This window comes from Amblyomma maculatum, chromosome 3 (genome assembly GCF_055883805.1).
Source record: "Amblyomma maculatum isolate TAMU_Amacu chromosome 3, ASM5588380v1, whole genome shotgun sequence".
Lineage (NCBI taxonomy): Eukaryota > Metazoa > Arthropoda > Arachnida > Ixodida > Ixodidae > Amblyomma > Amblyomma maculatum.
In genome coordinates, this window is record NC_139346.1 from 99,233,164 (window position 1) to 99,243,251 (window position 10,088).

At 39.9% G+C, this 10,088-nt stretch overlaps 1 long non-coding RNA gene across 2 annotated transcripts; it reads left to right on the forward strand.

Moving 5' to 3' along the window:
- The first annotated feature begins 1,940 nt into the window (after window positions 1-1,940).
- On the forward strand, window positions 1,941-6,239 carry LOC146195407 (uncharacterized). Of its 2 annotated transcripts, none has more exons than XR_014705562.1 (3): window positions 1,941-2,006; window positions 3,520-3,551; window positions 5,942-6,239. It is a non-coding gene; the product is annotated as an uncharacterized LOC146195407 (long non-coding RNA). The 2 variants fall into 2 exon arrangements; XR_014705563.1 differs by having other exon boundaries at window positions 1,949-2,006; window positions 3,520-3,594.
- Window positions 6,240-10,088: the final 3,849 nt, after the last annotated feature.

Here is a 10,088-nt window from a genome sequence, read left to right on the forward strand (position 1 = left end):
TGCAGCTGAGCATGTGACACGGCCGCGCTCTATACGACGTTTTCAGCTTTTTCCATGGATAGCAATGGCACCCTCTAGCCCACCTGGCCTCATATTTCTTAATACCAGTTCAATAATTGTTAATTGGCATGAGGAAGAGGTGCTGTAGAATAAGTTCAAGAAACTATTTTCTTGACATATACGAACAGAAAAGGACGAACTGAGTGCACATATAATAATAAATGCAGTGACCTATATCAGGTTAACAAAATTAAGTATTCAGGAATGATGTTTAACCTAAACTTAAATGGCACTGGTATACAGATAACATTGTACGAAAGCGAGAAAGAAACATGAATTTCTTAACCGTAGATTGAAGACTGTCGCAAGACACTCCAAGCTCACATCATACAAATATTTGGTAGGTCCACTTCTCGAACACATATATCCTCTTTAGACAGCTTTCCATTCATGCGATATAAAGCCACTGTTGTCTCTTCAAGAAAAAAAGGCTAAAGATTTATTGTCAGCACAGTGCCCGCCATATCTCGTCCTCGACTCAAGTCAAAATCTTCGCACTTCTTTCTCCTGCTCACAGGTACAGCATTTGTAAAACGTTTAGAGCCCAGAAGGTTTTCTTTCAAGCCGTTCATTATGAGTTATTTAAAAATTTTGGACGTCCTAGCCATCGGACGGGATAGGACGAAAAATAATCTTGCCTTTAACATGTCTGGAAACTTGGGAATGCATCGCGAGCCACATAGTATGGCTCAGAAGTAGACCCCGGGGCTCTAAACGTTTGACAAAGGCTGCACATTCATTACCGCATTACTCTTTTACTCAAGATTGTACATGGAAGAGTATATATCCAAGAACCAGCTGAGTTCAGCAATCCTGCGCGACGCATGCGAAGCAGCCTGCTATGCTTAGTTCCGTTACATGCGTCAATGGGTTTTTATACCTATTTTTTGCGCACAACGTAAAAACCCTAGAATTCACTAGATAATTCATATTGTGCACTGCCGCATGACGAATCTGCCAATGAATTTGCAAATAGCTTGTGAATAGTAGACCCAGGAAACCAGAAACTAAAATTGTTGCTGTGCGGCAAATGCCTAATAATCACATGATACATTGAGATAGCAATCAATATAAATATAATGCAAATATCTCAGCTTTTCTTTACAGCTGCGGTTTACATCATGCCTGGCTGAATAACTTCAAAACCAGGCTATTCGTATATGCGCACGCATTTGTTCAGAGACATCTTGATGCTTAGACACCTTATGCCATCTGCTGTTTCCTAAGTTCAACATCCTCTGTTAGGCCGCAATGTAACGCATGTAATCTAGGACAAGTATATATTTTGGCCTCATTTAGTGAAGAGGAAACGGCTCTCGTTAGAAGAAATAACAAAATAGTTATTCATGGATGTCATTTGATGAATTTGCGTGCTGTGATGTATTATGTTCTCCGAAAGAGTGCTGTGTAAATGTCGAGCGCATTCTAGCGTTTACATGAACTGTATTGCAGTCGCTGACTTTCCATTTCAACGATAATGCTCCAGCTACGGCCAATATGGTCGGCATTTTCTTTTGTCTTTGTGTTTTTGAAGAGAGCGTAAATTGGAGTGGCATTCAAAGACATCATATGGTTGTAAAAGTCCGTTGTTTTTTTTTTTTTAATCAGATGCAGTTTCGGGCTCTGGTGGTGCGCATCACTAAGGCCGCTATAATTGAGTTTCCAGATTCTTTGTTATTAAAAAAATGCAAGGTAGATTTTCGTCCCGTACATGCAGATAAGTTTTAAATTGCATTTTAGTGGGATGCAATGTAGTTCGCCGTATCAATTCAGTTATTTCTCGTGATGCCGAGATGAAATAGAGAATGCTATTTTTAATTACACAGATATGATGGGCTATGTCGGTCCCGTGAAGCCGACAGTATGCGTCAGTGGCGAAGAATAAAAGGCCGTGATTGCGGTTGCGTCCATCGTTGTTGCCTCTTCATCGAGCTAAAGGCAGAACGGTGAGTTGCGAATCCAAAGACTGTGATTGACTTCAAGAGTGACGATTGCTGATCAATTGTTATTCTAAATTCCTCATATCTTCTGCTCAATATATTTAGAAAACCAAAGACTGCAATCTGTGAAATATCTTAACGCAAAACGGCAAATCACTATTTCAAAATGCGAAGCTGCCAGAAGAAGCAAATGAGCACTAGCTTTTTCAGTAGAAAATGATTACCAGTTTCATGTTTCTGAGGGATACGACATATCGATTCGAATTCCTAGATTCTGAGGAATACTATTATTGGGATACTTTGTAGGGCGAGTAGCTAAACATCCATCGTTAATTTAAACAGCGCGAACACGAAGACACAGGACAAGATACAAGGAAGCCACAGTATGCTGGCTTCCTTGCATCTTGTCTTGTGTCTTCCTGTTCGCGCTGTTTAGATTAATAATGGATACTATTATCGGGATCACCAAAAATGTTTGTGTTTTTCTTGACGATACTCATTTCATGACCATTTCGGAGCAATAAACCAAGCAGCGCAATTCTAGAACTGTTTAATGACTTACAACAAATTTGATTAGAGAAAGGTGGGAAACAAAGATAAGTGAGGATTTAGTGCGGTGGAATTCCTCTCTTAAGAGTTCATGCTTGCGAAACAATTTCATATAGGAATTATTTTTGACACAGGAATAAAATCGCGGAAATATTCACAGCTAGAGGCAACACTTTGCAAGGGGTGTATAACGAAATATGTAATAATAAAAATCAAATTTTTAAGCATGATTTCACAACCATGAGTCATAGTGAGAATTGTTGTCGAATGTGTACCTGTATGAGAAATTTTAAAACATAAAAGCTTCTAATGGCAATAATTATTTATGTGACGTCGATCTTAGGTCTGTCTTTCGAAACGTGGCCCACGAAGTCTTACGTACGCAATAGTGAATTGGTCCCGCAGTGGGCATTTTATCTTGCATTTGCAATTTTTGTCTAAATATATGGTGGAGTTTCAGCAGCAATTTGAATTCCCTATATTGCCGGCAGCAACTTAACGAGAAAGCCACAAAGCCATCATTGAGGATTTTGTTATGAACGAACCCGCCTTTAGAGGTAGAGCTATTTAAGGAAACAAATCAACGGAGACTACAGTATGCAACTGCAAATTTTATTCGGTGAGCATAAACGCTTAGTGATGAATCAGTATCAGACTATCATACTGGAAATATTACTCGCTTGATTAGAAAGCATACAAGATAAATTTTATAACAATCATTTGGCTATTGTAATATAAAGCTGAAAGTTAGAAACTTTTGATCAGAAATTGTATTCTTTTTCAATATAACAATTTCATCGCAGTGAACAACGGCCTGTAAAATATATCTTAAATACACACGCAAATGTCGCTCCTTATTCATGTTTGGTTACCTCCTCTGATAAGACGGTAAAAACGAAAAATAGTGTTTTTGGCGCAGTTAAACTAGCCTCGCATAAATTGCCAATGCGTTTTTTTTTCATATATCCAGGTTGCCAAGATCTCACAACTATGAAGATCAAGGTTTTTATTATTGGCTTGGCAATTTTGGGTCTGCTTTTTACCGGTAGGAAATTTTTGTAGGCCGGAAGCTCGCTGTAGCACATCTTGCACTCCGCAGCAAGACCACTTTCATTTTGGACATCACATAACGCTTTATAACAAAGTTCTATTTCATGATGGGATAGGAACTGCTTTTGTGCTCTATTGGCAACATATCTGACTTTTTTGGTAACTCCTGAGTACCTGCGACACAAACGTGGTGACGCTTTGGCTGGACAAAGACTCGCAGAGGCATGTACTATGATTCAAACGCTGGCTTCATGGTGAAGATAACTTCAATTCAACATTGATAACGACGTTGCAAATTACTTGCAAATTTCTCAGACAGCACCATCATATTTAATAAATTTCATGTAGCGGAGAACGAGTACATTCCGATTTGAAGATCTCTGTACTGAAATAAATTATGTTTGTATGAATAGTGAAAATCAACCTTTAGAAAGCACGATGCCAACATCCAAGCAGCTAGGCGCGTGCTTGAGTCTTTATATTTGTACCTTATAAATAACTATATATTTCAGCAAATAATATTTTCTATGCCATGGAAGTACCGTACTGAGACTTAAGATGTTTCCTGATTAGCGGCACTAACTTGAATAAAAAATAATGTAGTGGAAGGGCATTGGTACGTCCGTTTTTTGTTGCGTACCTATTCCCCAATTGCTTGCCTTCAATTTCTCTAGTCTCGGCAGCTGACGGAACAATGCTGCTGCATTGCGGTGCTTTTTTACACCACTCACTCACATTAGCTATCACTGGATAGCGGCAACCAATTCTTTAGATCTAGGGAGTTTGTTCAAACAAAGCAGGCATTTTTGGCCAACCTCTTATACTTTCCTTTTCCATGCCGGTGTTTTAGTTTCTCTGTTCGGTAAAAATTAAATGAAATTCGCGTCGAAGTTCAAGAAACTAGACGTGCTATATATTTAGGGCAGTTTACAATTACGGCTTGAAAGAAGACATCGGAGCGAAGAAATTTAGCCTTCTGAGTGGTTGACGACACAATTTCTGGAACTGAATTGGTCTTCTACTTTGTTCGCCTACTTGCTATTTACTCATTCTTTGCTAACAGGCAAGTCTTCTAAATTTCGGATGAGAACTAATGCTTGTTTTTCCGATTTAGTTTGAAGTACTTTGAGGATATCGATTTGAATCGGCGAAAGTGCTAAGAAATATTCGCTCTAGTTTGACGCTGCGCCTGGTCAGAACAGATATGGGCAATTGATAAATATATATCGTGTGATATTGCTTCAATTTTTGTGCTTTTAATGCAGTAAGTCGACATAGCCGAACTAAGCTCCAAAATTTAACGATGTAATTGTTAGTAGTGAAATGACGTAATCAAAATTTCTCCGTCACATTTGTTCGCTAGAGAATATGAATTTGTTTGGTACAGTTTCTTATGAAGAGGTGCTTGTTTCGGCTTCTCTTGACGTTTCTTCTTCCGAAACAATGTTCACTGGGATACTTCAATACCACTGTGAATGCAATGGCGTTCAAGTAGTTTAGGTCTATAAGGCAATCGTTGAAATAGAGTGCAAAATAGTGGGAAGTTTTTGCTGAAACAGACCTGCGCGAATTTCCGCATGCATGCCTTAATCACGTTAAATCATTATCTCTGCTTTATGCTTAAGCCTTGTTTTATCATGAGGAAAGATTGTGTTGCTTTAAGTTTGCAATTCGATCATGAACTGCACAATGGCGTCTAAGCCGGAACACTGAGGGGCCATCACCAGTGATGTGAACACAGTCGATCTGTCTAGAATTAGTCTGTAGCATTTCGATGTAAAATTTAAAAAAGCCTTCAATGCCAGAGCGACGGCAAAGTTTAGGCTCAATAGCGGGAGGAACACATGCTTTCGTTTGCAAAAATTGTTTTCTTGGTTCGGCTTATGTGTTTGTCTCTATGCGACTCTGAGTATAAGAGACACCATGTAGGAGGACTCAATAAATTTCTGCTAACTAGTGTTTTTTAACGAGCTCTGCAGCACACAGCTGACGAGATCCTCTGCTTTTCGTCTTCATCTAAAAGGTGCCTCTACGACCGGGATTTGATCCCTCATGCTTGCGAACAGCAGCCGAGTGCCCTAATCACTGCACCACCCCGGTGGTTAGAAGTACTTATAGTTTGATCGATAGCTTATCGCCACCTTTTAAATAGCAGTGCCCTGCATTTCTTGTTTCTATTTTATTATTCACGAATTAACTAAAATGTGTGTTTCCTAACCGCGCTACACACCGGTATGAAACTTTCTTGCATTACCGCGTCTAAAATAAGATCACGGAAGACCCTTTAGAAGAAGCTTCACAAAATTAATTAGGGTTTGAACATCCCAATTCATCATTTTCAGAGGCCACTCCGGCTACTGCCGAAGCTGAGCCACAAGCACGGGCTGATGCTGAAGACCAGGAGCGTGGTGAAGCAAGAAGCCAGGAAGCTGAGGCCCGCATTGGAGAAGCCTGCATGGCTTCTCTTTGTGGCTAGAAGCCAGCTTGGGATAGTTTATGAGGTGTGAAAAATGTCCTCGGATTGTATGGCCCGCTTGGAGCACTTATTACATAGGACAACGTGCGACCCTCTTGTCTTTATATTTTTATAACGACTTTGCATGATACACTACCGCACAAATAAACGCTCTTAACGACGAAGTGTTGCTTGTGCTTGGTATTTCACACCATATAACATTTTAAATCACTCAACTTTAAATCTCACTTAAAGCCACTGGAACGATGCAACAAGTTTCGCTGTAAATTGGAAGCGGACTAAAATTTGGCCTAAAGGGCTTTTTTTAAAATCTTTCTAAAAAATGTGGTCAGGCTTCCTGAGTACACTCTGGGTTTGTTCCAGTGGTCATTCAATTGATATTATACAGTTTTCGAAAAAAAATTGTATAGTGGTTACGTGGTACTGTGCAACACTAATGTTTATTTCCAATACAAAGAATTAGATACCTCAATATTAAACATCCACCTTCGAGAAGCGCGAAGAATTACACCTCTTTCGTTTTCATTCTCTTTGAAAAGATTGAAGTACATGAACTATTCACAAAAGAGCTTCAGAACTATTCAACTCCATGCTTCATAATGTTTTCGTTAGGAGCAATATAAAATGAGCTTCAATAATGCGGATTTTGAAATTATAAGCTAACTTAGGGTTATCATGACGGATAGTAATATAAGTGCGCAACAAGACGTGACAAAGAGAAGTGGACAATGACGGAGCAGAACTGACAACTGATTTAATGGAAGAACGAGACAGCAAATATATATATATACACACACTTGGTGTACGTACATGCGAATAGTCAAATTTTGTTATATCTGTTTTCATAAAATATAACAGCACATGTAAAAAGCTCCCCATAACATGCACGTGGTGAAACCTGCCGATGCACTATCCTCCAAATTATCCATCATGGTTCACCAACTTTCCCAATAAGCCGTTATTCCTTAAGGTTGTCCTTGTTTGTTGATATCAATTACTAGAATATTTGAAGCCTGTGCTCTTAAGTGTACCATCAAAGAAAAGTTGACAAAACAGTAATTTCTCCAAGTTATGACATTAAAACATTCGTCGTTTAATATCCTATTTAGATAATGCGAAATTACACCTCTCGTGCTTTGGATGTTTGCTGTATATATAAGTGGAATAGCCGTGTGATATTCTTCGAGATTTGCGAGAAAAATTGTGTTACGTCCAAAACAGACAAAGGAAAAGAAAAAAAAGCGTACATCCGCGGTACTTGCCTTTGTTTATACATTGTATCCCGACAAGCCACCAGGTGCACTATAGCGGATATTTTTGACCCACGAGGAGGGTTAGTTCAGTTGCACGGGACTAATAAGCGTGCAGAATGGCCAAAAGATCGTAATGTTTTGCAGGGCACCTGACGGCAGATAACAAAGAAATAATTTGTGAACTCTCACGCCACGCAAAAGATAGCTGTGAACGTTCTTGAAATCACTGGCGCAGTCTCAATTAGTCAATTTGAATTATATTGTTTAATTTGTTTTGCAAATATAAGGGTTTGATTATAATATGCGCTTTAGATAGCCATATACAGTAAGTAATACAGCGACGAAGCAGTTCATGACTTCGACTAAACCGCAAACTGCTTATGAACACGAAAGAAGCAGCGCATAAAAAAATTCATTTTTTAGCTTGGTTTTTGAGAGTGCTGCAGGACATGTTTTCTCTCTGTGTCAACAGCTAGTTTCGTTCACTATATTTACCCTTGCGGGAACATGGTTATGCTCAAGGATAACAATAGCCAAGAACAAAAATGAAGATTTTTGTTGGTTCTGATTAGGGCTATACTATATGTTGTGACATCTATTGCATGAAGCATAAACTCACGGCAATCTATTTTGCGATTGTGGCAGATAACATACGCCAAGCAAAGAAATTCCAGTCGCTCCTGGCAGCTTGTTACTCGTTATAAGAATGGAAAAGCACATAGCTGCGGGTTGTTGACCTGGCAGTTTATAGGCATCATTTTTGACACAATTAAAAAAAACAGACTCTAGATAAGTAACGAATTAGATGTCTGCCCATTCTGGCAAAGGAGACAGTAGAATGCGACGCGGGCATCAACATCACAACGTTTTTGCTGCGAACGCTCGCGAAACTTTCGCTTTCAGTATCTCCTAGAGATTTCCTTTCCTAATTGGTTGACAGCCTATGAAAGTGGATGGTTTACCTTTCCGTATTAGAAAGTCTTTCGATTGCCTTCGAGTCACCAGGAAGTTATGGCTACAATTAAAACTCGATTCAACGAAGCTGACGGGAACCGAGTATTACTTCGTTAAGTCGGAAAATTTGTTAAATAGAGAGACATTCGTCGGTCATTTATTCCGATAAAAAAAGGATAATTATACGGTGTAGCGGCGTCATAGAAGTACCATGGCATCATAACTGTGAAGCGTAAACTCGATGCAAATGAAATTGCATATTGAAAGGACGCAATGAAATTGCGGTTTGAAACGACGCAACAGCGCAACCTATACACATAATCAGGGAAATTATAGTGTCATGACTTCCGAAATATATTGGCAGCAATTTATCTCTGTGCTATGCTGCTACATTGAAATTGCGGCCTGCGTAGACGACCGTCAGTGATCGCCAGTGCGTAACAAAACAAGCTACTAAAATTGAATGTCGGCAAGAGTGGTGCCAAGGCAGTAAAAACTTCATCGTTAGCAAAAAAGTGGCTGATCTAGCCTAGCTTGCAATTTCTAAGCAAAAACGGTAAGCTTTTTTTCATGTCTTTTTCCGGCAGACTGCCGCAATGGATCATGGGCATCGAAAACTTGACTCGGTGTCCCAAACGGTGCTGGAAGCCGACACCGGGCAAGGTCAATAAATGTCCCCCTTTACGGCTCGCAGTTAAGCTAAAACGAGACGAAGTTTTTCCAAGATGGTAACTTTTTGGGCAGTTTACGCCTAATAGACCACAAATTTAATTTGTGACCTTTGCTCGTTAGTTAGATCTCATCAGATAGTGCAAGGGCCGGTGTGCACAATGCGGTGGGCACAATCAAGTACTAATGGCCGACTTCACTGCCAAGGTAGGGAAAAAGCAGACAGGAGATCAGGCAGTAGGGGACTATGGCATTGGTTCTAGGAATAGCAGGGGGAGTTACTAGTTGAGTTTGCAGAGCGCAATAGCTTAAGAATCATGAATACCTTCTTCAGCAAACGAATGAACCGGAAATGAACATGGAAAAGTCCTAACCGGGAGACTAAAAATGAAATTGACTTCATAATGGGTTCAACCCCCGCCATTATGCAAGATGTAGAAATAATCGGGAAAGTGCGATGCAGTGACCACAGGATGGTGAGGTCCCAAATTAGCCTAAATCTGAAGAAGGAACGCAACAGATTAGTAAGAAGAAAACCATCAACGAATTAGCGGTGAGGGGGAGGGAAGAAGAGTTCAGCATCTCGCTACAGAATAGATATGCAGCTCTAAACGAGGATGGCGACATTACCCTAGAAGCAATCAACAATAATTTCAGAGATATATTACTGAATGTGCGGTAGAAGTAGGCGGTAGGATAGCTAGAGCTGTCTAAGGAGACGAAAGATTTGATCAAGAAACGACAGAGTATGAAAGCTTCCAATCCATCAGACCAGCTTGAATTGGCCGTGATATCAAAACTAATCCATAAGCGCAAGGTGGCCGATATAAGGAAGTATAACATGAAGAAAATTGAGCATGCTGTAAAGAAGGGGGAAGCTTTAAAGCGGTAAAGAAGAAATTGGGCATAGGCAAAAACCAGATGTATGCGATAAGGGACAAGGCGGGCAACGTCATCATGAATATGGACAGGATTGTTACAGTAGCTGAGCAGTTCGATACATATCTCTACAGAAGCTAAAAACATCAGTACCGGAACGAGATTGGCGGTAGAGAAAAACAGTCAGACGTTCCATCAGTGGTGAAGGACGAGGTCAAGAAAGCATTAGAAACTATGAAAAGGGGGAAATCAGCTGGA